This window comes from Mesocricetus auratus, unplaced genomic scaffold (assembly GCF_017639785.1).
Source record: "Mesocricetus auratus isolate SY011 unplaced genomic scaffold, BCM_Maur_2.0 Super-Scaffold_100676, whole genome shotgun sequence".
Lineage (NCBI taxonomy): Eukaryota > Metazoa > Chordata > Mammalia > Rodentia > Cricetidae > Mesocricetus > Mesocricetus auratus.
In genome coordinates this window covers 134757368-134784440 of record NW_024429266.1, presented here as the reverse complement: position 1 = coordinate 134784440, position 27073 = coordinate 134757368, and the positions used below count along the sequence as shown (strand labels likewise).

The 27073-nt window shown below is 43.2% G+C and overlaps 1 long non-coding RNA gene across 1 annotated transcript; it reads left to right on the top strand.

Moving 5' to 3' along the window:
- The first annotated feature begins 709 nt into the window (after positions 1-709).
- Positions 710-21239, top strand: LOC121136689. The gene is made up of 2 exons (XR_005873743.1): positions 710-1306; positions 20990-21239. It is a non-coding gene; the product is annotated as an uncharacterized LOC121136689 (long non-coding RNA).
- The last annotated feature ends 5834 nt before the right edge of the window (positions 21240-27073 follow it).

Below are 27073 nucleotides of genomic sequence, written 5' to 3'. Positions count from 1 at the left end.
CTCTATTCTTGTGTTGACGTGATTAGTTGCCTCAGGTTCTTCCCTCAACTTTCCCGCATTAACGGACTATAACCTAGAACTGTGGTTAAAACAAGCCCTTTCTCCCATAAGTTGATTTTCACCAGATAGTTTATCACAGTAATGAATGAAACTAGGACACAGCCCAAAAGTCAGTTATGCAGCTACTTCTTAGTTAGACTCCCTTGACCCCATTGTAGAATCTCCACATTACTTAGCGTGTGTTCAGATCATTGGAAATTGTGTTATGTTTAATAGAATTATATTAAATTTTGTAAAACAAAGCCATGTGAGTTTTATAATATTAAAAACTATCTTTTTGTCTGTTCTCATAACACTAGGTCCTCAGTCTCTTTGCACCAAATGTCCTAACTGCTCTGCCTTTTTACCGTAATTGATCCTTAGGTTCAGTGAAGAGAAAAAGAGGGAGGATTTCTCCCCCCTTTGGCTTCCCTCTAATACTACAACAAAAAGCACTGTTGGCAAACATTTATTGAGCAAGGCAGTGAGATAAATTCTTCAAATGGATTATCTTGCTTAATCCTCTTAATAATCCTATATGAAGTGGCTACTGTAGGGTTCTTCGGCTTCAGAGGAAATACACAGAGGCTAAGTAGGTTGCCAAGCAACAGGTACTTAGCAGGTAATGATGCTGAAATCCAAACCCAGGCAATCTGACCCCTCTCAGCCACCATCAGCTTCCTCTGGACTGAGATTCCCTCCAGGAAGGAGAAGGAAGCTTCACGAGATTCAGGAAGCAAACAAACTTCTCCTGTCTGAGAAAACTGATCCTCAAGGCCCTTCCCAAAATGGCAGCATGCACCAGCTGCTGGGGAAGAAAAATCTGACCAGCCAAGCTCGAGATTTCTTGTCCTGTCAGGCTGACTGCAGGATGCAGCTTATGAGAGGCCACCTGGGGTGGTGGGCTCTGGGCACTGCAGCTGCCTCTGAGTCATCACCACACCTGTAACCAACCCCAAGAAAAACTCATCGGTTCCCCAAGCTGACTCTGGTACAACTGTTATTTTGGTCTGCAGTTGGGTCCCGTTCTGGGATGAGCAGACATGTGTGTTGCTTCTGTGCTAATGGCACCTCTACAGCCTGTGATCGTGGCAGTTTCTAACTGCGCTGTTCAAGTGAACAGGATGTGAACTGAGAGTAAAATGAGGAATCAGCCACTGAAAGATAAGCCACACCTGAGCAGTGAGACGCACCTCCAGACCTACACAGCAACGCGGGGACAACTTAAGCCTCGGCTTCCTGTTTGCCCTCTCTGCACCTTCTCTTGGTATGGGAAGTTTTATTTCGCTGTATACAAGCTTAGAAAAGAATTACTGCTGTCCCATTTCCCCTCTTCCCCTATATTCTTATTTTACCTTAGAAAAGATCGTGAGTGTGTGAACGTTCAACATCATTAGTCATTTTTCAAATTTTATCAAAAAATAAGTTGTTTATACGTTGTCATAAAGTGAGCAAAGGATTCTGTATTGGATTAAGGGGTGTGTGTGTGTGTGTGTGTGTGTGTGTGTGTGTGTGTGTGTGTGTGTGTGTACCTGTGTGTGTGTACCTGTGTTTGAAAGGCATTTGATAACATTTAAATAGTTTTGGCTCAGAAGGTAAGGTGCATACACCAAGCCTGATGACTTAAATTTGCTCTCTAGGACATGTCAGGAGAAGAGAATTCACTCCCACAAGTCATCCTCTGACCTCAATGTGTGTGATACCACACTACACATATGTAGACATGCACAAATAAATAAATAAAATGTAATTTTTCAAGAAAACAAAAACAAAATCTAAGATGAACAAATTGTATACAAATACCTTTATGGTTGATAAACATAACCTGAACAAATTCTGCATTAAAAGATAAGAAGTTTCACAAAAATCATTCTTCAATACAGAAAAGGAAAATAAATAAAAAGAAAAGCAAAGCATAAAATTCACGTCTTCACGTGCTGGAGAAACAGTTGACCTGAGAGGACACAGACCCTAGTCATAAAGCGGGGGAACCAGCATTGGACCAAACCAAGCCCTCTGGATGTGGGTGCAAGATAGGAGGCCAAGGCAGTCTATGGGACCTCTAACAGTGGAGCCAGGGTTTATCCTAGGCCACAAGTGGACTTTGGGAGCCCATTCCCAATGGAGGGATACTATTGCAGCCCAGATACGAAAGGAGAACCTGGGCCTTCCCCCAAATGATGTGATGGACTTTGATAATCCCCCATGGAGGGCCTCACCATCCCTAGGGAGTGGGTGGGTTTTGGGTTGGGGGTTCTGGGAAGCATAGGAGGATGAAAGGGCAAGGGAATGGGGGGATGGATGTGTAAATAAGAGTGTTTCTAAAATAAAAAATATATACCCTTAAAATGTTCATGTCTTCAGTCTCAAAATCCATGTAGCAATATTTAAATGCAAGAGAATTCAAGCTATTAAAGAATAGAATTAATAATAACTAAACTAATAACTAAAAAGACAACAAAATCACCAGTATGTAAAAATTTTGAAGCAACAAAATAAAAACTCTAAACTAATGACATTAGCAGAATGCTGTTCCTGACAATTTTTGAAAATTAAATAGAAAGAAGCATGTTCATAAAAGTTGCATACAATGAAATGTAAAGCCAAACGACTAGTAAACATTTCTAAAACTCTTCAGTTCTAATTGGGTATGTTGCCTCAAATCTATAATCCCAGCACTTGGGAGGCTGAAACAAGAGGATTCCTTCAAGTTCAAGACCAGCCTGGGTCACAGAGTGAAACCCTGCCTCATAAAAAACTTTTTTTTCTGAGACAGGGTTTCTCTGTACTGTTTTGGAGGCTGTCCTGGAACTCTTAGACCAGGCTGGCCTCGAATTCAGAGATCCACCTGCCTCTGCCTCCCAAGTGCTGGGATTAAAGGCATGCACCAGAAAAATAATTGAACTGCACTAAGAAGAGAGTGGAAATTAAAGTCATGATGCAATGCCATGTCAGACCTTCCTGTGGTGATGAGACTGCAAAGCCAGAAGACACTTGGAGAGTGAAATTTAATTTATTTCAACCATTTTTTAAAGAGTGTAGGAAGCAGAAGCTTGCAAATATCCCTCATCCAACAAGTTCTCCACAAAGTAAGAATTTACTGAGGGCATAGCCAAATACCACCCACGGGATGGTTTAAAAACAGAAATTGATTTTCTCTTTCTGGAAGCCAGAAGTACAAGGCCAAGATGTCCCCAGATTGTTTCCTCAAGCCTCCATCTCACAGATGACCAACTTCCTGGTACCTGTTCACATGGTGACCCCACTGGGCATGACATGCAAGCCAATAGTACTCTGTGTACTGTCGTTGCTGAGGTTTCTCAGTGTGTCCTACCCTCCTCTTCTAAAAACACGACTCATTGGATTGGGGCCCATCCCAAGCACACATTTTAACAATCATCCCTTTATAAGACATGTCTCTACTCACATTCTGAGGTACTGAGAGTTTGTGTTTCCATATAAAGATTTTGAAAGGACACAATTCATTCCCCAATCCTTAGAGAAACTTACCTATGTTCTTGTAAAGAAATATGCATAGCATCTTAATTACATTTTCTGTAATAATGTGTAAAAAGTCAAAAATATTAAAAATAGCAAATGCCCATTATAATGAATTGACATATTTTGGAGTAATGTTAAAATGAAATACGTCATATGTTTTAAAAATATTTTTATTTGTTCTTTGAAATTTTCATAGATTTATACACTGTTCTATGATCATATACATCTACCACTACCTTTCTCCAACTCCCCTAGTGCCACTACCCTGTCTCCCTCCCAACTTCATGTCTTCTTTTTCTTAATAGTGTTATTATGGGCATGGGGCAATCCACTGAAGCATGGTCAATGTACCATGGCCATGTCCCCAAAGGATGGTGACTGTCCTTCCCTCAGCAGCCATCAACTGCTAAGAGTTCCTCTCCTAGTGGTTTGCCCTATCAATACTGGAATGGTTTCTTCCTATATGAAGTGCCCTGCAATTTTATTTGGTTCAAATGTACATGAATACATCTGCACAGGAAAATGATGTGTTACATATATGTGAGCCAAATAAATAAGTTATAGAATAACCCACACAGAGAGATAGCACCATAGTAATTTTGAATTATGTGGAATATTTAAATTTTATTTTTTAAATAATGCATATTTGTACATACATTATTCAAAGAAACCTGCAATTAAAACAAGAAGAGATTCAGAGGCATAGTAAACCATGAATTCAGCAACTAGTTAAGAGAGTGGGCAAAGGGAATACATTTAGGAAGAGTAAACAGGGGTTTTAGTCATGTTGGTCCTCTACTTAAGTTCCAGGTATTTGTGATATTATTATGCATATCATCTAATATATGAAATTATTATCATAAGAAGCTAAAATTGAAAGATTTAAAGAATTATGGTTTATGATTTTTTAAATTTATTTTTATGTGCATGAATGTTTTGCCTCCATGTATGCTTGTATTCCACAAAGGCCAGAAGAGGGCATTATAAATCCCTGGAACTGGAGTTACAGATGGTTGTTAGACATTGTGTGAGTTCTGGAAAACAAACCCATGTCCTCTGCAAGACCATCAAGTGCTCTTAGCCACCCAGAAATCTCTCCAGCCCCTATGTGTTTTCATTTTCTTGTATAATATTGTTTGTCTTTCTGAGTGTTCCTTTACTTAAAGAGGGATTAAATTTTTTAAAAAATATGTAAATAGGCTCAAGAAACAGAAGGTGAAACAATGCAAAAGAAATAAAGTAGAGCCCAGCAGTGGTGGTACATGCCTTTAATCCCACTAAGGTGGATCTCCATTAGTTCCAGGCAAGCCTAGTCTACAGAGTGAGTTCCAGGACGGTCAGGGAGGATACACAGAGAAACCCTGTCTCAAAAAAACAAATTAATTAATTAATTAATTAGTTAATTAATTAATTAAGCTGAAATGCTACGGTCAGTGTAGAGTGAAGCCTTTTCCTTTCCAGCCTCTTTGGTTTTTCTCCACGTGTAGTCCCCAAATATCACACAGGACACTGTATTAATTATGAAGCTGTTGGCCATTTGCTTGTTTCTTACTGGCTATCTCTGACTTAAGTATTTACCCCATAATTGTTAAGCTAAGTATTTCTCTTACTGGAGAAAGGTTCTGAACTTCTAATCCGTATTGCGGCTACATCGTGACTCCCTGTGTTTCTCCTACCCAGAGTCCTCCTGGATTCCTAGTCCCACCTATCTTGCTTCCCTATTGGCCAACAGTGCTTTATTGACATATACACAGGATTTCCCCATCATTTCCTCTTTTCTGTCTAAACAAAAAGAAAGGTCTTAACTTTAACATAGTCAAGTTATATATAACAGAACAGATATCAAGTAAGAACACAGTTACATTATTTTGTTTATCAACATTCAGCAAGATTTAAAGAAAATATCATCCATCCCATCCTTGTGGGTCCAAAGTTCTATATGTAGCTTATCTTTTATCATAACTAAGGAAAACTATAATTATAACTATCTGCCTTCAACTCTATCAAAGACCACAGAAGGATAATATATAAACACTAGGATTGACAGAGACATCTTGCTACCTAAACAGTCACCTGAAGTTCCTCTGTAATGTTGGGACATCCATCTTCAGCCCATAGGCCATAGTGTGTCTGGAAGACTTCTCAGCAAAGCAGGAAATTTCAAACTGTCCATCTGCATCAGCAGTCTGTCAGTCATTTTTCTGTGTCCTGTAGAAAGTCTCGTAGACTCCTCCATGAAGCAGGAACCCTAAAGGACTATTTGAGTTTAGCAGTCACTTTCCTGTGGGTCCTGCATATACAGTAGGACTTCCCCATCAGGTAAGCAAGATGGTTTGTTGGGTAAAGGTGCTTGCTGCTAAGCCTGACATTCTGAGTTCAATGCCCAGAACCCACATGACAGTGGAGAAATCAACTCCCAGAAGTTATCCTCTGGGCCCCTTATATATGTTGTAATACAAACAAACGTAATGTAAATTTTTGAATTAAGTGAAATGTTTAAATATTAAGAAGTAATGATGTAAAAACCATTAAAAATGAAAAGAGTAGCTGATGACCATGGTCCAAGTTAGCACCAAAGGTCAGGCAGGTATCTGTGATTTGTGCTGCTTGCCTGTAGCCATGGTGATGTCCATGGGTCATACTGCCACCAGGGACCATACTGATCTGAGTGACCTGCACTACCACATAAGACCATGGTGACGTCCTTGGTCTAGACAGCCTCTGAAGGCCTTGTCTGAGTCTGTAGTCGTACTGCAGCCAGAGTCTGTGTTGATGTCCATGGCCTATGTTACTATCGAAGGCCGTGGAATGTCCATGGTCTGTGCTGTCACCAGAAACCATGTGGAAGCCCATGATACATGCTCCTGCTGACTATGAAGAGCAAAGAGGCCATTTTTGCAGTAAAATCAGTGACTACAGATGCACAGTTGAAAGGGAGAGACACAGAGGGCTTCTGTGTCAACTACTACTCCCAATCAACCTCCCCCCTCCAAAAAAAACAGGAACAACATAAACAAGAAGCCACCAAAGAGAACTCTTTAAAAGTGTGACAGAGATGCTGAAAAGTAACTCTCCACAACTAATGGCTTCTGGTGGAGGTGTGGGAGGGGAAGGCCTCAGTTCTGTTTATAAGGGGCAGGCCATTAAGAATTTGACCATGTTCCATTGTTAACACAAAGTGGACTTGGGGTTTTTGATTGTTCATTCATTTGTTTGTTCTTTTTACTATGTTCTTTTTCTTTTTTTTTTCTTACTTTTATCTTTTACTTCTTTGGGGGGAGGTCACAATGGGGACAGACATGGAAGGACTGGAAAGGGATTGTGATGGGTGCATGATGTGAAACTCCCAGAGAATCAATAAAAATGCTTTGTGAGAGAAAAGGTGAAAGGAGTAAAAGGTACAATAATGAATACACAAAAGTTGGCCTGGAAGAATGTAAGTTAGAAAACATAACATTGACCGCTGCAATGAATCTAGATATTGTTCTATTTATATCTCTAAATTCACTTAGGATTAAAAAATACACCTTTCAAACTCAAGAGAAAATAGGTTCCTTCTCATTTAGCTTCCCCTATGACCATCAACAACTCATTGGCACTGACCTTGGGAAAAAAAATCTACTTAATACTTTCCTGAAATTGTATTTAAGCACAGACACCTATGAATAGCTCTCTTAAGAGTTTGAATATTGAATTTCTCCTGGTTGAGATCCAAAACCCATCTGAAATGGAGCCAGCAGACCTGGAGGTTCAGATCAGGGCAAAATGACTGAATATAAACCAGTGTGAGTAGAGCAGATGGTTCCGGCCGGGAAAAGGGCATTGACAAAGACGATCCAGATAATCCACAACTCCTTTGTGAGTGACGATGATCCCACCATAGACAATTCCTAGTAAAAACGATTGGCAATAAAAGGTGAACCTGCAATATAGAACCGAGGGAACAAAACACTAGGGCAGGCGAGGGCTTCCTCTGTGCAGCTGCAACCAATAGTAACAAATCATTTGCAGATATCGACCTCTACAGAGGGCAGGACATATGAATCGAATGATGCTGGTAAGAAAGGAGTGTGATCTCCCAACATTAATGGTTGACAACAGCCAATAGTTCTGAGATCTGTTCATTGAAACCTTAACAAGACAAGGCAAGACACACCAGCGCAGACCAATGTAGACACTCAGCAATACTGATGATAGAGCTGGGGTTGAGTAAGGTTTCCATACGAGGTGTAACAAAATACCTGTAAAGTTCCATCATAAGGAAAATACCCAAGCACCTGGTCCTAATTCCCTGGAGGAGTATCCTTGCTGCTCCTTCATCTCAGGGAAGCTCCAGATGCTTCGCCAGCTCTCAGTTAGAAGTGAGCTCTGAGGAATAGACTCGGGGAACTTGTACCCCTCATTGATTTGGACCTCAGCAAATTATAGGCATGCTCCTTGAATGACAGGCAGGGAGGATAAACAGAGACCCTATTACTGGCACATGGTGCACCTCAATGCCCTCCCCTTGGAATGGATTCCCCCTATAGGACTCTGACTTTCTCATTCCACCAGTAACAACCACCTTATTTTATATGTATAAGTATTGGCCTGCATATATATCTTTGCACCATTTTTATGCCTAGAGCCCATGAAGGCAAGAAAAAGGCACTGGATCCCCTAGAACTGGAGTTATAAATGGTTGTGTGAGTACCAGGCTGGACTCTAACCCCAATCCTCTACAAGAATAGCCAGAGCTCTTAACCTCTGATCCATCTCTCCAGCTCCACACCTACCCTGTTAATCATCAAAGTTTTCTCACACCCTGTCAAGTCTAGGCAAATAGGTGTCCTGGTTAACTTTATCAGATAACTTAACTCAACCTAGAATTATCTCGGAAGACAATTTCAATTAAAGAATTGCCTAGATGACACTGGCCCATGGGCTTGTCTGGGGGAGTGGATTGTCTTGATTGTCAGTTGATGGAGGAGGGCACAGCCTGCTGAAGGTGACAACATTCCCTAAGTAAGAGGTTCCGAATATGTAAGAGAGCTAGCTGGGCATAATCCTCCCTTCCAGCCAGCCAGCAGCATCCTCCACTGTTCCTGCTGCATCTCTTTGGCTGTGAGGGAGTTCCTTGGTGGTTCCTTGCATGGAATAGCAAGCATGTCTGCTTCAAGTTTCTACCTTGAGTTTCTACCTTGACTTCCCCTCAACGACAGACTACAGCCCAGAATTGTAAGCCAAATAAGTCCTTTATTCTCCATAGTTGCTTTTGATATTTGTCACAGCCGTGGAAATGAAACTAGACAAGCAGGAATTCACCTTTAATTGGCCCTCGCTCTCTGATAAAGAAAACTAGAAAATGCAGCACAGTGCCACACTCAAAATATTGGGGCAGAAACCGGAAAACAATGCATCAAAGAAAGGGATGTGGTTTCTTGTCTCAAAGAGATGTCAGGTTAGACAATCTCTAAGGACATTTCTGACTCTACAAACATTTCATTTTCCTAGCAACAGTGCAGTAATCGGTGTCACTTCCTGAGATGTCTCAGCCCCAGCTCTGCTTAGACTCAGGGCTTCTTGACACAGCACCAATTCCAATGTGGCTGCCACAGGAAGCCAATCATACTGAGCATATTTTCTGGTTCCTGTTAATATCCCTGGAATGATGATGTGTCTTACAGTCCATGTCCTGTTCTTGCTTAATTTCCATCACTCTGGCAGTTGATGAGGCCTTAGGTCTTTGGCAGTTTCCTTCAATGCAAATACAGTGATCTATTCTTTCATCTTATGATGTTCAAATGTATATGAGCTGCCGTCTTAGTTATATACCCACAGGCTTTGCATGCAAGCCTCTTTCTGTTTGACTAGGGCAAGAACTAAAATCTGGGTTCTTCAACTACTTGGAAGAAAGCTAAGCAATAAGAAGACACCTCCCTGTATGTAGTAAAGCCTTCTTGCGGAATCGCCATAACCCCTCTGAGCAGTTCAGGCTAACTAAATGAACCCCTCTGAAGCCCAGCGCCAGGTAACTGCTATGCCATCACTCACAGACATCTCTCCAACTTAGAATTCGATTCGTCTTGTTAAGAAAGACTCTTACTCCTTAATTAGCCATTAGCCAGGGACCCACAGCCAGCCTCAATCCCCCTTGAATTTCCTCTTCACTGGAGAGAAATTGGAGTCTAGAGAGAGACTGCAAATGCTGTGGCTCATGCACCAGGTCACAGACTCCAGCCCCAGGAGCTTCTGGTATGCATCCAGCCCAGGTCCTCCCAGGCCAAGTCTGTGGGCAGTGAAATGTCTTGCCTGTGGAGTGGAAGGGAGAGTCTATAAGACACAGAAGTAGAAAGCACCTGAAAAACAAGTGCCAAACCTTTCTCTCTCTCCTTAACTGTTTCAATTTATTCTTGGGCCCCCATGGCAGATATGCTCCAAAGTTACCCACCCCATAAATCATACCTGTGTATAATCCTCTTCCCTCAAGTGTAAACCTGTGACAAGCTTCTAAGCAGCACAATATTACCAATATAGAGGGATGAAGAGACTGATAAGTTATATGATACAGGGCTGAAGAGAGGGCTCAGAGGGTAAAGGTTTTGCCATGCAAGCTTGAAGACCTGAATTCAGATTTCCCAGCACCCACATAAAAGTTAAGCATTGACACACGCACACTGAAGAGGAGATGGGGAATCCCCGAAACTTTCTGACCAGGCAATCTAACCAAATCAGTTCAGTGACTGACCCTGCTTTTAAAAATACAAGGTCTAGAAAGACCTAACATCAACCTCGGGCCTCCACACACATGTGCACATGCACAAACACACATATACATACACAAAAGTTGTAACAGGTAAGAGAGAAGGGTCCTCTATGCCCTGAAGAAGCAAACCATCACATGTGACTTGCTGATGGGAGGACCAAGTGGCCAGGAGTTGCCTAGAGTCACTGGAAGCTGCCTTCTGCCACAAACAGGCTAAGAAGTTGTGTCCCTCAGGTTGTATTGCAAGAAAATAAATCCTGCTGAAGGCTCACATGAGCCGGGATTGGATATTGACCCAGAAGAGCCCACATATTTGACTCAGCACAAACTATAAGCAGGAAGCAGCTGAAAAACAAACTTGTGTATGAAAACATAATGTTTTCAGGGACTAAGGTTTCAGTGACTAAGGTTTCAGGTATGCAGCAAGCGAAAGTTAACTGTCTCCCTACTGTTCCTTCACCTTCTCTTTCTGTCACTGAATCTGTAAACATCCATTCATATTCATTAAATATATATGGAGGGGTGGGAACAGAGATGGATTAAGAGTCTACTTTGTTTAATGCTCTGGATCAGATTTCAAAGAGTCAGCAAGGAGTAAAATAAATAATGTGTCCTGGGGAGAGAGAGATGGATCCAGGGTTAAAAGCATTAGTTGTTTTTCCAGAATATCCATGTCAGGTTTATAGAACCCACATGGAGGCTCACAGCCATCTCCAGTTCCAGCTGATCTGGTGCCCTCTTTTGGACTCTATAGGCACTGCATACACGTGGTGCACATACACACATGCAGGCAAGCATGCAAACACTTAAATTAAAATAAGTCTTTCCAAAAAAAGATAAAATCATTCCCTTCTTGGAATTTTCCTCTCTTAGCAGAAAATGTACACAATTGAGATGACAAACAACTATTTTGATAATATGAGAAATGAAAACAGAAATGTGATTTAATAATATTCATGTAGTAAATAATCAAAATAAATATTCATTAAATAAATAATCCATTAATAAATATTAAAATAATTAAATTCATGCTGACAAGTGCATGACCCTAACATCATTCATTTACCTAAGGATAAATGAACTAATAAAGGAATGATAAACTGTGGTAAAAATAGAACATTCCTGTGAGCTGGAAAATTCCTGCCAGCAGTGGAACTCTCATTCAACAAGAAACATTTTTATCACATACCTCAGTGGATAGTCTGAATGAGGAATGAATGAGAAATATATCCAATGGACTCATGTACTTCAGCACTTAGTCCCCAGTTAGTGGCACTGTTCGAGGTGGTTTAGAAGGTATGGTCTTCCTGGAAGAAATGGTTACTGGGGGCGAGCTTTGAGAGTTGAAATTTTCACACCACTTCCAGTTCACTGTTTCTGCCTGGTGCTTACATGTAAGGGTGTGAGCTCTTGTCTTTCTGTCCCAGCCACCAGGCCTGCCTACTACCATGCATCCCCACCCCACCTCCCATGATGTACTCTAGCCCTCTGGAATCCTATGCCTGAATAAACTCTTCCTTCCTTAAGTTACCATGGCCTGGTGCTTCATCAACTCAGCCACTGTCCCAGTGTTCTCCCCCTCCCTCCCACTTCCTCTCTCTTAGATGTACACAATGTTAAAAAATCTGGGAGCCAACTTACAGAAGGAATGTGCAGAAGAATTTTAGGTTAGAGCTAACCAGAAACTAAAGCAATGTGCTAACAGGAAACTTTATTAATAGACACAAATTACAAACAGATTCCAGTTAACTATGGAAAAATATCTTTACTTGGAGTTTGTTCAAAATGGAATGAGTTTTGTCTAAGAAACTTATTTCCAGGGGAATTCAAGCAGAGCCTATCTGCCTCCTCTTAGAATTGTTATGGGTCATTTCTACTGGAGCTATAAATGGTCCTGTAAGGCCCTTAAAATAGTTAAATAATGTGATTTGAGCTAGAACATGAAAAGCCAATGATGAAATAATTTATTAGCCCTCTGTCTCTGGGCTCAGCTCAAAGGACAGAACCCACTCCAGCTATTCAAAGAAGCGACTTCATGATGCTAGGTGACTGACAGAGACACCAGGAAAGTGGCCTCAACTTCTCTGCAATTCACAGTAGGTATCACCCACTGAGGGAGCCTCTGACAGATGGAAAGGAAGCTAAGGAATTAGGAAGCTGCCTAATATCTGCTGGCTCCAGAATCATACTCTGCCTTGCAGAGTGGAGGTATGTGCCTTCTGTTGTCTACTCTGCCTTACCAGTTTCACAGTGGGAGCTTGCCATGGTGGTAGACACTATAACCTTGGAACTTGAGAAGTGAAGCAGGAAGATCAGGGGTTCCAAGTCAACACCCAACCACATAATAGCTTCATGGCCAACCTGGGCTGCATGAGACTCTGTCTCAAGAAGATAGACAGAAAGAAAAAAGGGGGATAAAGTATAGGAGACATTGGCTTCTGGTGCAATGGAGACAATAGATTTGGGAATTGCACAACCTCCAGCTCATCTAAATCATCTCACATGTGTCATTCCCAACTTTAGTTTCCTCTGTAGCCCATAAATGCTTGACCTTCACATGCTATCTGATTATCTCAGTCTGTACTGTGATGACCACCCCTACACACACACACACACACACACACACACACACACACATTTGCACATGCATGTGTGTATACGCACACATGCACTCACCACAAGAGAATGTGAGGCTCATTTTGATTCTATCACCTCCACAGCAACAGAGCTACAGATTATTGAAGGGCAGAAGAAACATTAATTCTCTGACTGAGTCTCAAAATGAAAAACTCAAAATCCAAGTCATTTGTCAACTTTTCATGAGTCACTGTAGGTAGCCAGCACACTTCTGTGATGTTGTGTTACAACACCCCTACACTCTCTCTGCTATACATGTGGTTCTAACAGACATGGTCTTCCGGATGACCTTGGGACTTGAGTCTCTTCGTCTCTCCCTGCTATGTTCTACCAGGAACCCATCTTTTACCTACCACTAACTGCTACATCCTTACTGCTTAAGTTATCAGATCCTGAGGACTTCAGACTCAACCAAGTCAGGAAGCTGCCCCAGAGTCCCACCTTCAGTGACTGTCTAGTACCAGTTTCTCTAGGTTCAGAGCATGCCATAGAATCTGCTTTAGTAACTTATAATTTAAAATCCTTTAAGACTCATTATCAAAGGACTTAGAAAGCAGTAACGTCATTGAGCCAGCCTTGTAGATATGTCTGAGAGCACAGTCCAGAAGTTGAATGTCTAATCTACTGGGATCAGGAAACTGGGGTCAGAAAGTTGCCCCTTAGTTTCAAGATCATCTTACTTTTGTGATCTTTATCAACAAATTTTATCACCTTGTTTCTCAGTACCTTCAAAGCTGAAGCTGGACAGGATGGCATTTGTGACAGATGCTGGGGGTGATGACATCTCTACAACTACTTCCACTCTACAGTGTTAGAGTCTTCCTTTCACCTAGCATTGTGGGGATGGTTCTACTGTGCAGAAACTGGGTCATCTACCAGACCAACACACAAAGGAATCTAAGAAATGCCTAGAGTGTTTAGAAAGACAGGATGCCTGTGACATCCTCAAGGATGTTGAAGTCTACACTATGGAATTTGTTTTGGTTTAAACGTTTATGAAATTTCAAAATATCCTGTTAAAAACTAATCCCAGGCTGATACCATTCTCAGGAGTTAAGAGCACATACTACTCTTCAAAGAACCTGAGTTCCCTTCCAGCACCCATGTCCTTGGGCAAATCACCACTGCCTGTAGCTCCAGATCCAGTATATCTGATGCCCCCTTCTGGCCTCCACCAGCTCCTGAATTTTTGTGTACATATCCACCCACAAACACAATGTTCAAAAAATAAATATTTAATGAAAGCAAGTGTTATCCCCAATGCAACAGTATAAAGAAGTGACTAAGGGATTTAGATCAGCATTTCTCAACCTGTGAGTAGGAACCCCTTTCTTGTGTCTGGGTGGGTGTCTAACAACCCTTTCACAGTGGTCAAATATCAGATATCCTGTGGCCTGCTCAGTTCTAAATGGAATATCTATAAACCCCTCCCTCCAAAGGCTTGCAGAACATGGCAGGCAGAAGGAGAAGGAGAAGGCAGAAAGATTGCAAGAGCCAAAGGCAGTGAATGGCTACAAGAAAATAATGTTTTCTAAACACCGCAGGGCTGTTGCTCATGTGAACATACAGCAGTTGCAAAGGTGTGCAGAAGACCTTCACAAGCTCAAACCAAACAGACTTCCAGAATGAAGTCCCAACCACAGCTAAGGAGCTTCAGCAGATAACTGGTAGGGAAAAAAGATTCCTTTTCTTTTTTTAATGGTGTGATCTCTGATAAGTCGACCAGGCCCTGGGGAAAGCCCCAGACCCAGGAAGAGTTGGACAACCTGGTGGGTTTAAAAATAAAAGAGAACACAAAGTTGGGTGGGTAGGAAAGGGGTTAGATCTAGGAAGGAGGGTGAATAAGATCAAAATACATTCTATGAAATTCTTTAAGAATTAACTTTGGCGACTGGGTGGGTGGTGGTGCATGCCTTTAATCCCGGCACTCAGGAGGCAGAAGTAGGCAGATCTCTGTGAGTTCAAGGCCAGCCTGATATACAGGGCTAGTTCTAGGACAGCCAGGGCTGTTAAACAGAGAAACCCTGTCTCTAAAAATGAGAAGAAAAACATGAGACTCCCCAGTGTGTACAACATATAACATTCTGGCTATAGACTGGTTGGACTTACATGATGACAGTCTCTAGGAAGCCCCCAAATGTTTCATCTTTGCATTTTGGCAACTGTTATATAACAGTTGTCAGGAAGCAATGTTGATCCCTGACCAGGTTAGTGTTATGATGAATGAACAGAGGAAAATGATTGCCACTTCTGTCTTGAAGGGTAATGTGGCTTGAATGTGTTTGCCAAATTTCATATGGTAATAGAGTCATCAGTCTTGGCTTCAGGTGTCAAATTTAGTCAAGTCCTATTTCTGGAAATAACATTTGATTAGAACATACCACATCCATTCACTGAAGTACTGTCCATCCTGCTTAGACCCTGTGGCAGTAGAGCAGAATGATGGTAACAGTAAACATCCTTGCAAAACCTATGTTACTTACTACCTAGCCATTTTATAGGAAAGGTTTGCCAACCTCTGGTTTTCACAGTGACACTGCCAGGTGAGTTTCCAGACATATATCCACCTGATCATACAGGGCTGGAGTGAGATAAAGAGCAGAGGATGACCCAAGGGGTTCTAATCCACAGGCCTGGATAGCCAAACAGATATTCCTTGACTTGGTCATTGGAACTCAGGGACAAATCTCTAGTCAATTAGAAGTACATTCTTGAAGTGAAGAGTCATTGCAGAATGGGAAACAGAGTTAACAGCATAATAAATCAAAGCCAAAGCATGCTGAAGGTCTGGAGGGCTGGGGCAGAAAGTTTATGGATAAATAAGAGGGAAAACGGAGTACAGAGGTAAAGAAAGACAGCCCAGACAGCACCAGAGAGACTGAAGAAGTCATTTTTGCTCTGCCTTCTGGCACTATTCTCCAAGCTCCCAAGCCATTTTTTCTGTGGTAATTGCCTGTGAGTTGCAACATCCTCTCCTGGCAGAAGGATGGCTCATAAGGCTGAGGAAACTCATCAAACTTGGAATGTTCACACGCTCAGAGAGTTATGCATTTCTCAAGGTCCTTCCCCAAGATTCTATAAGCAGTAAGCAATTGCTGTGAGAGACTGTCCAATAGTGCTTCCTGCTCACTGAGTGAGGAACTCCAGGAACGCTGTTTTCAAGAGTCATCCACCATGCTGAAGACAGCCTTCTGCTGACGCAGCTGCCTCTGAGTCACTTATGCCCCTGAAAGCAGCCCCTCAGCCATGCCCCGGTAAACTCACTGGTTCACAAAGCTAGACTCTGATGGAATCTTTTTTCTGGTCCATCATCAGTGTGCTATCTGTGGTGAACAGAAAGCATTTCTTCAGGAAAAGTCACACAGCTACCATACATCCTTCAAAACCAAAAATCCAAAGACTGCCTTCCTAAAACACTATCAGAACATGTAGCTTAATAAGTTATCTGCTCCCAAAAGATAGCTACAGGAAAAAGGGTAAAACTAGACAATACCGACTATGAATAACCAGTAGGAATGAAGTCAAATCACTTATCACTCTGCTTCCTTGTACAATTAAGCAACTGCTTTAACTCTAATGATGCTACTTTCTTGTCTCTGAATTGGGAATAGTATCCGTTCCATTCAGTTTCCTAAAGAATTCCAGGAGATATCCATTTTTAAAGATGTTTTAAGTTAACATTTTTACCGAGATCAAACATGGGCCACACACACAGCAAACACTCAGCAAGTGTCCCTGGGCTTGCTGGTAAGAACTGGAGGAGACTGCTCCACAGAAGGAGCTCCTGACTCAGCGCGTGCAGCTGGTGGGGAGGATGCAGAAAGCTGAATGAGCAGGTAGATGGCTGTTCAGCTGCCCTACCCCTGAGAAGTCCATTTGAGTGACACCTCTTTATCCCTAAGGTGCTCTCTCTTTGGGTGCGCCAGACCGGCAGTGTCTTAGTTAGGTCTTATTGTTGTGAATAGACCCCAGGCCCACAGCAGCTCTTATAAAGGAAAACATTTAATTGGGGCTGGCTTACAGTTCAGAGATTTAGTTCATTGTCATTATGGCAGGAAGCAGACAGGCATAGTGCTGGAGCAGTAGCTAAGAGCTTTACATCCTGATTTGCAGGCAGCAGGAGAAAAAGAGAAACACTGGGCGTGATGTGAGCTTTTGAAGACCAAAGCTCACCTCCAGTGACACACCTCCTCCAATAAGCCCACGCCGCCGCCTAACCCTTTCCAAACAGCTCATCAGCTGGGGCCTAAGCATGCAAGTATAGGAACCTGGGTGGGGCTTAACAGGATGCTCCTAGTTTAGCTTCTATAACAAGGCAGTCACCATGTGTGCTCCTGGTCATCTCAAGGACCAACCTCACTGGCTTGGCTGGTGGCAGGCCTCCTGCCTTTGCAAACTTTAGAGGAGGGGGCCTCTCCATTGAGTAGCTCACAACAGACAGCTGGCTTTCCTCAAAGAAAACAACATTGGAATCATGACCTTGGCCATAGTCTTGGAAGTGGCATCCAACCACTTTCACCATATTCTATCCATTAATGGTGAGCCATAAGTCCCATCCATGCTCAACAACATGAGCACCAGGAGAAGGAATGACCAGATGTCTTTACAGGAGCCACCTGCCAAACCTACTGAATCAGAAACTCTATAGTCGATCCCAGACATCTGTTCTAGCAAGGTCTCCAAGTGACTGGTGCACACTAAATTTAAAATCCACTGGGTTATGAATTAGGTACAAGGTTCTCGGTAGATTTCTCAGTAGAATTCTTCCTAAGTGAGTAACTTTTATTCCCACAATCCTTCATCCATCTTGACTATAGGTAGAGGCCTGCTATCTATTTTGTTCAGTGCCACAAATATTTGTTCTATATTAGCGACTGGGGATGGAAACTTTAAAAGGGAAATGAGTCCTGATGCCAAGACCCCCAGGGTAGACTGTAGAATATTCTGAGAACTTACATTTGAATTTATTAATGTCAAGTACCATTGGTGCATGGTTGGCATGCACCTGCTACTGTGCTTGAGTATTTTGAAAACATTACCTATTTAGTCTTCCCAGGAATCCAGTGAAGAACATTCCATTCTTCTTATTCAATGAATAAGAATTTTATTGGTTAAGTTTTAATGGCCAATGCATTGCAATCTAGAGTCATCTGAGAAGAGAGTCTTGATGACAGATTCTGCACATCCAATTGGCCTGTGGATGTGTCTACAGAAGTCTGTCTTGATATATAAATTGAGGTGAGAAGACCTCAATAACTGTGGGTAGCACCCATCCCTATAAAAAGGATCTTGAACTGTATAAGAATGGGGAAACTGAACTAAGCACAAACATGAGTGCATTATTTCCTTGCTCTCTACTCCTAATTATGGATAAGATGTATGGGCTGGCTAGTCTAAGAGAGAGTTTCAACTGAGAAAATTCCTCAATAAAATCAGGCTGGTAGATGAGCCTGTAGAGCATTTTCTTAATTAGTGATTGACATGGGAGGGCCCAGACCATGTGGGCCGTGCTAGGCCTGGGTTCTATAAAAAAGCAGACTGAGCAAGGCAGTGACAAGCAGTCCTCCATGACCTCTGAAATAACTTCTGCCTGCAGGTTTGAGTCCCTGCATTGACTTCTTTCAAAGATGAAGAATTATGTGGAAGCATAAGGCAAATAAATCCTTTCCTGTGTAGCTGGGGAGACGGCTCAGTGGTTAATTGTACTTGGGGATGTTCTAGATAATCTGGGTTCCCAGCACCCATATCAGGTGGCTCACAACTACTTATAATTCCAACTCCAAGAAATCTGACAGCTTCCTAAGCTTCTGGGCATCTTCACACCTGTACATACATTCACACATACATGCACACACACACACACACACACACACACACACACACACACAAATAAATACAAGAAAGAATACATCTTTAAAAAACAAAATAATCTCAAATATAAAAGCAGAAAATCTTTAAAAATAAATAAGAACATATCCTTTCCTTCCCAAGTTGCTTTGGTCAATAAAACCCTAACTAAGAGTTCATCAGGCTTCACATCAATAAAACCAGAAGACAGAGTTCACCATGGTGAACAGAGGGGATGTGTCCTAGAGGTAGGAAAAGGTTGGTGTGTTATAAAGGAAGATGAGTGGGCTATGTGAATTAAGTGAGGTCGGATGGGAGAGAGGAGGCAGTAGACAAAGTATTCTGGGAAATACACAGGTAGGGTCTCTAGATCTGAAGCTTGAAACACACTGATCAAAACAGATCTCTTGGAAATCAAAGAAGGATTTTTATGGGACCCTCCCAAGGAAGGACCAAGATTTATGAGGACTGAAGCTCAGCAAGTTGTAGAGAAAAGAGCACAAGATGGGAAATAGGAAGTTATTAGGGTGCCTAGGAGAGCTTTGGAAGAGCAAATAGGAGACTGCACAGCTTAAGCTCGGTTGACTTCTTGAAAAGCCGACATAGCTACCTCAGTTCCAATCTTTCTTGTCCTTCTGACTTGAGTCTTAAGAGAACTTTCTACAGAGCTGATTAAGTAAGACCCCTTCTGCCCCTTCTAAACAGAATCCCATGTAGACCATAATCTTCAGATCACTATGATGTGGGTAGTCATGATCAGATGATCATTTAGCAGATATATATATATGCATATGTATATACATATATATATATCCTTATTTTCTAGATTAAATCTCTAACTTCTAAAAATTTTCATTAAATTTAAGTGTACTTGGCAGGCTATGGTGTGGTCTAAAAGGTGTGGAGACCAGAGATACAGCTGCCAGGGATACATATATTGGTCTCATTAAATGGGCATCCTTCATCTAGTTGCCTTGCAGTGTTCAAGTAGGAGGAGGCTTTAATCCAAACTAATGATATGGTCACTGAAACAACCTCCTAGAGAGTAGGATCTATAAAAACAGAACCATTTCAGAGAATTTTACAGAGACAGCTGCAGTTGCATGAAGGAAATGGTTGAGCATGTGAGCATTATCTTAAGTATTCTCCTGTTTGGTTTACCATGTAAGAGTGTGTGTGTGTGTGTGTGTGTGTGTGTGTGTGTGTGTGTGTATGTGTAAATGTACATAACCACACATTGAGAGTCTCTCTCTCTCTCTCTCTCTCTCTCTCTCTCTCTCTCTCTCTCTCTCTCTCTCTGTGTGTGTGTGTGTGTGTGTGTGTGAATATATATCATCTCCAGAGATATGCACATACCATGTGCTGTGCTGGGCACCATGCCCACACACTCACTGAGTCTGTTCCTCCATGTGATGATGTTTTTAGACTACTAGCCTATTTCTGTACATGGAGACAGATCTCTGAAGGAGGGGATGAAGGGCATAGCCTGTGCAGGTATGTTTCTCCCAGTGTTGGTCTTTACAAATAGAGAAGACTGGGGGCAGGATTTGGCTATGGTAATAAAGGCCGGGATCCTAGGAGCTAAGTGTGAGTGATCAACTGCCATGAAGTAACTGAGGTAACCAATGACTCAGAAGAAAACAAATGTAGGGTCAGGCGCCATTTTCTTTTCAAGATTTCTCATGCACACATGTGTATGCCTGTGTGAGTTTATATGCACCATGGGCATGCAGGTGCCTGCATAAGCCAAAAAGAGCGTCAGATCTCCTGGCACTGAAATCACTAGTGATTAGAAGCAGCCCAATGAGTACTGAAAATCAAACTGATATCCTCTGCAAGATCAGTAAGTGCTCTTAACCACTGGGCCAGTTCTTTACCCTGCCATTAAGATCGGTAAGTGCTCTTAACCATGGGGCCATCTCTCCATCACCCCATTAAGATCAGTAAGTGCTCTTAACCACTGGGCCAGCTCTCCCACTCCCCCCACCCCACCCCATTTATTTCAAGAGAAAACATGTATCAAGAGGGAGAAACATCCTCAACAATTATCACTGTATCCTGTGGAGATGAGGACAGGCTAATTTGGTTTCAGGGTGCAGATTCGACAGCTTATTGTTGAATGTCCCTACATGGGAATGAGCTGTAGAGTTTATGGGCATAAATGTATCAGACAGAACTGGGACCATTCAGGTCTCCTTTCCCCCTTTTCTCCTTCCCTAGGGTTTGAAAGTATCTCAGTGGGGTCTGCCTAGTGACCTCCAAGTATCCGGGTCAGAATGATGCATCGTGGCTCCATCCAGAACAGCCCAAATCACCCTTGTCCCAGTTGCCTGAATTACAGTCAAGGTTTCCAGAACTCCTGGCGATTCCTTCCAGTGTGAATTAACTTTATGGGACATAATTTCCTAGTACAAGGTGTTTTTTTTTAAGTCTTTAATAAAATGTTCTGCTATGACCTGTTTTTGCACTATTCCAATGGTTTTTGGTTTATGACTCGAGGTGACCGGGGGCCCCATACTCTTACATGTCACCACCTCCCTATTAGATAAAACAGAAATATAAGGTAATTTGGACTATATTAGGGACATAAAGAATCTAGGAAACCATACCTTAGAGACATCATCAAAATGAAGAATGCAAAAGAAAATGATGTTGCTGGGGTTTGGCTTCTTATTTTTGAACTTTGTGCATAAAACAATTCCTTTGAGTCCTGCCAAGTGAAGTCTAAAAGGGACCATTTTCCTTTAATATTTATCGAACTAGATGGGAGTGTATGCATGACTCTAGGAGCCACATGGACATAAAATGCAAGCTGTGCCCTTCAGAAGTAAACAGATCTCTGTGAAGCACAAGGCAGTTACAGGAAAGATAAACGGTAGGACCAGCCAGACACCATGAGGAACACTGATGATTTGAGAACAGGAGGTCCAACGCTGTCCCTAAAAGCTTTGGGGCAGGAGACATGTAGAGTATGGTTGAGGAACAGGAACGACTTAGGCTTATGAGAAGATGGATTTTTAAGCATACATGTGGTCAGAGGGAAGGAGGGAACATGTGTGGTTTATCTCCAGGCTTGGCCAACTGGAGTGATCAGTCTTGGTAGCGCTTAAGGATGACTCTCACAGGGCGCTTGCATAGACTCAACACCTTGACCGTACCTGCTACTGGATCCCTCTCACCAGCAAGAAGCTTCTGATGGGGGACACACTCACCAAAACAACTATCTCACCTCCCCTAGCTGCCTAGAAATCCCACAGCACCAACCCAAGTAATGGCAGAGAGCCCCTCGACTCCCTGTGACAAAAGTGAAGTTCTCAAATATTGAAACATTAGTTCAGGTGCTAAGAAGATAACCTCCCTTTCCACGTCAGAATACTAATGAACTAAAAATGATTAGAGCTTAGACTCCTGGATTTGAAGAAAAGTCACTCACCTTCACGCTGTCGGTTCAATTTTCCCTTGGGTTACAGCATGCCTAACCAGGCTTTTGATCACTAGCAATTTCAAATCTCCATCCAAATCAAACAGAGCTGATATCAGAGATGCCCAGAACTGTAACACTTTGATGGAATGCATCTCTCTCTCTCTGTGTGTGTGTGTGTGTGTGTGTGTGTGTGTGTGTGTGTGTACACAGGTGTATATGTGTTCAAAATCACAAGTCAACCTTTGGTGTTGCTCCTCAAGTGCTGTCCACCTTATTTGTGTTTCATTTTGTTGTTTTGCTTTGCTTTGCATTCTTTTCTGAGACAGCTCTCTTACTTGGCCAGGAACTCATCCATTAGGCTTGGCTGGATGGCCAGGGAGGCCCAGGTATCCACCTGTCTCCCCCTCCCCAGTATACACATGCCCAGCTTTTTTTACATGGGTTTTGTTATCAAATTCAGGTCCTCATGTTAGTACAGCAAACACTTTACCAACTTAGATATCACCTTGGCAGAATTCTTCATAAAGTGAAAGTGATCATGGAATCCACACCTCCTTCTTTAGGGGCTTTTCCTAAATCTGCCATGACCCCCCCCCCTCCAATCAAACTTTTCATCTTGGTCATCTGTGTGCTGTTCATCAGGGAGTAGAGCTGAGTTCTGAGCCACTAAAGCAAAACACAAAGTCCTGATCCCTGCCCTCCAGCTGGACTCTGGGTCATGGCTAGAGAGTTTACTCTAGCTGTGCTAAGCTCCCAGGACTAACTCATCCCACTTCTAGGGTCTGGGAAGTCTCCAGAGGGTGGGTCCCGTGCATGCTTCACACATTTGAATAGCTGTTGTTTGGGCCCGTGTCATTCCCAAGAATGCTATTTTAAGCTCCTCCCTTCACTTCTGCTCCACTTTGTATGACTGGCTCATGAGCCTTCCTTGTGTCCCTTGCCAAGTGAGTCATGGGTTAGGGGCTAGGAGAAGTGACCTCAGATTGAAATTCAGTTTTACTGCAAACTCATTTATGAGTTTAGACTTCAGTTCTTTGGGTCTTAGCAAGACATGAGACTACGGCAATCTTTAGCTCCCCTCTTCTACCAACAGGGACAAAAAAACAATTGGAAATGACAATGGGACAATTGTGTCCTTGGTCAGTGTTACCCAGCTGTGAGCTCCAGGAACAAGTTTCATTCTGACTCTGTGCTCTGGGAAAAGGCTGTTCCTTGCTGGAGGAGTTCATGGGGACCCCTTTGGAAAAAAGTCTGGAACCAGTCACCACCAGAACTCTGAGAAGCAACAAAAGATGAACTCTCCCAAACCATTGAATGGGCCCATAATCCTGGCCTGCCCTTCTCAGTCAGGCCCGTAGTCCTTCAAAAGCAAACATCTACCAAGCATTTTCCTGGAATCATTGGTATTGCTCCAAACATAACCTGTAGCTTACCTCTGCGAATATTTAAAATAATCCCCCATACCCCCACCCCAGCTGCTACCCTGGCCAAATATGAGTCACAGGGTGAAACTCTTAAGTTTCTAACTGACCATCTGGGCCCATTCCACCTTTGCCATGATTCTGTGCCCCTGGGAGACTACCCCATGCATGGCATCATCTGTCCCTGCACACTCTCTGCCTTCCTGTAGGTTTCAGCCAACCCTCCTGTCTGGAGACTGCTGCGGGGGAGGAGGGGAGCCAGGGATGCATTCCCCTCCCTCCATGTCAGCATTTGGCCTGGGCAGTGGTCCTGTTTCTGTGCAGGCCACTGCTCCTTCCTGTGACCTCACACACACAGCACTGACCTCACAGCTTCATAAGCTGCTCACAGCAATTGTCAATTATGGTCTAAAGTGGGGAAGGCATCTCACAGCTACTGACTTGTGAGCACTTCATATTTAAATATGCCATCTGTTAGACACCTACCATGACAACTCTGGATGCTACAAACCAAAGGGGCTCTCAAAGCAGAGTTCAAAAGACAACCAACATCCAACACCTGAGACATGAAGTCCTAATTCACTACCTGCCCAGGAGACAGAGTTCTAACAAATTGACAACCGGGTGAGAACCCAAACACAGGATTCCAAATAGACAAACAAGTCAAAAGCCCTCTAAGGAACCATCCACAGGAAATGGTCTCTTGCTTCTAAGCTACAGCAATAACTTGATAAAGCAGGGTACAGGGACAAAGTAAATTCTGCAATTCCCAGATTCATCTCTTCTTCTCCAAGTGCTCAGTGTTAAATATAATTCCTCAGAGAAGAGTTTTAACCGAGCATCATAACCCTGGAGCCCAGACTCACCACACCCAAAACAAGAGACCAGAGGCTACACAGGCCATTTGCAGTTAAACTTACAGTTCATGTATTCATTTCCTCCCCCTTCCAAACCACTCTTATTTTTGAAATAGGCTTGTGTAGCCCAAGCTATGGAGCTGAGAATGATCTTGAACTCGTGATTATCTTGCCTCCAGCTCCCAAAGGGCTAGAGGACAGGAATGCGCCACCTTAAGTCTGTTCACTGCCCAGCCTTCTCTCTTCCTGGAAGAAATGTCAACTCCCTTCTGGCCTTCAGCACTCATACTGAAGCACAGGAGTGTGGTGCACTCCACCCCCATGGGGACAAATGCTCCTTTGTCTTATCCTCATGACCTTGACAGGATCCTGTCCTCTACTTGGCTGATCCTGAGTGCTTTTATAACGAGTACTGTGCTTTCCGAGTTGAGTCATTAGTCTGAGGAGAGTTCCAGAAAGAAGCCTCCAACCTAAAACCAAGCCAAGTGTGGGTGGCAGGGTGATGCCAGGATCTGCAGGATCTGTGAAGTAGGAGCACCTAGTGAGAGGGCCTCTCTTACCTGTGGGGTCTCCAGTTAATGCAGGAAGGTAGGTCAGAACTGAACCAAACTATGGACACAGCAGTTGGTGCTGGGAAGGATGGGAGTCAGGGGACTCCTGGGACAGTGGCTGCTCAGACACTGTCAAAGGCTGCTGTGTGTTTCACCTTGAAGATCAGGACTGAGACACAGTAAGTGCTGCAGGCTCTCTTCAGAAGAGACTGCGACTTTCCGAACTGGCAGCAGCTGGAACACTGACTGGGATGACACAGAGTTACTCACATGGGGGGGTTGGGCCTGGGGTGTGGAAGATGTGCCAGCCTGCTGTGGGAGACCCACTGCGGTGAGCCTGGAGGACAAAGTTCCCTGGTCAGTACGTCTCTGTGGCCGTGGCGTGACCAAGGAAAGGTACAGCTGAGCTCACTGTCACCGTGAGCACACCCTGGTGCCTACTGGCAAGTCCATCACACGCCAGTGTGAACAATGAACTGTGAGAGCTTGCAGGTGGCTCACAACTGCCCTAACTCCGGCTCCTGGTGATCTGGTGCCCTCTTGTGCCCTCTATGGGTAACTGCACTCACAGGCACACACCTATACACAGACATACACACACATAAATTAAAATACATGCCTAACAACAACAAAGCGCGAGCTGTGGAGAATTCAAAATGAGACTATGTTGTTTGGAGCTGGGAATGATTCCTGGGAGATGAGGAAGTCACGATGTGCCAAGAGCAAAGGCAGAACTGAAACTCAAGTCTTGGCTTCTATCTCCTGCTACTCAGGAAGGTCAGCAAGGGTGGTGTGAGCTACATATATAGGCTCTTAAAACAAGACTATCACTGTGAACATGGGGTAGAAACACAGTACTCAGGATGAGAAAGTTTTTAAAAAATGAAACAAAGAAAGAAAGGGGTTCTTTTTATCGTTATTTAATAACTTCAGCTCTTTAAAAGGCACTGTTAGGCTGGGTGTGGGAGCTGTTGCTTGTAATCCCAGAATTCACAGTGCTGAGGCAGGTCTGTCACTAACTAGTTCAATGGCAGCCTGGCCTATATGGTAAATTTAGGCCCTGCCCAGGCTACAGAGCAAACCTGTTTCAGACTACACTGTCACATATTCTAACAAGTGTCCTCTAGGAGAGTCATTGTCTGTGTTCAAGGTGATGAACATGCCTGTTGTATTCCAGAGTCATTCACAGCGCATCCCCGGGCCTGGGCAGACTCCCATAGTCTTCCCAGGCTCTCTGTCTTCAGCAGCAGCGCAGGAAGTCACATAAGCTCAGATCATGTTTCCCTTGGCTCCCCAAACACCTCAAAACCAGCACTCTTTCCTGTCCTTGTACAACCAGCTCCCCTATCCCCCAGAGTACTTGCCTTCCCTTTCCAGGCCTCAGGTGCCCAGTCCATGAAGACTCCACCTAGCCTTCTCTCAGAATCTCCTTTTTAAAGCTACTACTTACTTATTTTCAGGGTGGTGATGCAACTTGAGAATATTTTGTCTTCCCCACTCCAGAATGTAAGTTAGGGTTGGGCACGTCATATTCAGTGGTAAATTCCCACTGAAACTTCCAGTTAGCAAGCTTTTTATAAACACAAGGCTGTACAGCCAATGGCTTTCTTCCGTCTTGCAGTAAACATCGAAACCTCAAACTAGGATGGAGGCTGAGGGAAGGAGGTGTCCCGTGCCGGCCACAGTGAAGCACTTGAGTAAGCACTTGCCATTCCCCAAGTGCAGGAGCTTCCGGCCTGCAACTGTGACGAGGGTGGGGACTGGACAGGCTCTGAGGAGGCTAGGTTGCCTTCCTACAGGCCAGGGACTTTCTACACTTACATTCTACTCCCTGGTGAAAGGGACAGTGAGGACATATATGCAAATGAGCTAACTATGACTCAAAGGCCTAAGGTCTATGTCTAGATTAGACAAATGTCATACAGAGCTGCTATGTTTTATTCTGTTAAAAGTCTGTTGTGTTTTCCAGAGCCATTAGCATGAGCATGCGTGCACCTACATACATACCCTCCATCCCCACCACTACCACCTGATCAATGGCAAGTCTCACA